Source organism: Lottia gigantea (genome assembly GCF_000327385.1).
Source record: "Lottia gigantea unplaced genomic scaffold LOTGIsca_234, whole genome shotgun sequence".
Taxonomy (NCBI): Eukaryota; Metazoa; Mollusca; class Gastropoda; family Lottiidae; genus Lottia; species Lottia gigantea.
Window position 1 is genome coordinate 64842 of NW_008708670.1, and position 1760 is coordinate 66601.

A 1760-nucleotide genomic window follows, 5' to 3' on the forward strand; every position below is an offset into this window, starting at 1 on the left:
ACCAGTAGTGTTATCGATATTGGTATACATAGAAGAAACGTCGATAGAAATTAAAATAGCATTAGAGGGAACTCGAAGATTTTTTATTTTATTGACAAAATCGGTTGTGTCTTAAATTTAAGGTAGGGGCGATGTTGGCATGCTAGAGGTAGTAAGAAATGATCAATGTATTCTGACACTGCATATGACTCACTACCACAGTCAGATATAATCGGGTGGCCTTTAGGGATTTTATTCGAGATAAACCACTCCTTGGTTGGATTCTTATGGATTTTAGGCAAAGTGTACAAATGTCTCTCGCGACAATCAGGTTTGGCAGACAGATAGTCATATTGTTTCTGTTTGAGATAACTAGTTTTGACTAAATCGGCAAGAATGTTATTAATCATGTTAGCAGTTTCTTTGAAAATTGGTTTCGGTAAAATGGCATAATGTTTAGGATTATTCAGATGATTCTCTGCTTCTGAAACGTAATTCTCCCTATTCAGAATGACACAACATGAACCTTTGTCACTCTTTTTAATAACAATGCTGTCGTCTTTCTTAAGTAAGTTAAACGCTTCACGTTCCACTCGTGTAAGATTAGGCTTTTCGTGTGTTATGGAAAGGTTCACTGTTTGGCTATTCATACTCGCAAATGCTTTCAATATTTCAGGATGGATGGCGGCCTGAGGGGGTGTCCACGTGGATTTAGGAATAAACATTGTTCTAGCACCACGTGGGGGGTGGTTTCGAAAAAAATATGTGCAGCTAAGATTTCGTTGAAATCGTTCGATGGATGGTCGGAGATAATTCAAGTTAGCTATCTTTGGTGTGGGAATAAACTTAAGTCCACGGTCTAAGATTGAATGCTGAAGGAGTGTGAGAGTTTTGCGGCTCAAGTTAACTACAGTTTGGCCTAGCGGTGGCCTCTCAGTATTTTTATCCCCAGTAATTAGTTTAAAGTTTAGTTTAGTTTAAACATATTTTATTGGAAAATCAAAGGGATTGGATGCAAGTTTCAAGAACTTAGGAAAAATCCGCTCCACACAAAGTTATACACAATAATATTGACAAGATACGAACATATTTTACAAACAAAGTTAATAAAAGCAAAATAACTTGGAATCTTTAGAAAAGAAAAGAAAAATTAGAGAAGAAAACAAAATATAAAGAACAACATAAACCGACAACCAGAAAATAATGGTAATAGATTCATTATAGATGTAAAACTTGCAATTAAAAGCGTTTAGAGTGTTTAATAAAGTCATGGACATGTTTAAAAATTATAATATTAGTATCTACAGAAAAGTTACGATTACCACACAGAATTAACTCTAAATTTACAACATAGTCAGACAAGTTAGACAAAAGTACTAATCGCTGGGCTCGATAAATCTGACAGTCAAAAAAATAATGAAATGAATTTTCCGTATGATAGCCACATTTACAAGAAGAATTGGTAATAACATTTATTTTGAAAAGATCAGCATTTAAACCGCTACAATTGTGACGAATTCGTGTTAATAAAATATTTTCACGTCTGTCTCCAGCATCAAAATAAACAGGGGCTGAATTTGATAAGAAACTTCTTTTAAGATTGATTTTGAAAGCTTTAATGGAGGGGGAGTCTTTTAACTGTGCGTCTAATAGATTCCAATCATGAGTGGTAGAGGGAAAAAACGATCGTTGGTAAGCAGTAGTACGGGCAAAGGGAATCGGGATTTCATTTAAATTTCTGAGATTATAAAATCTAGGAGTAGCATCAATAGGGGTAAGAT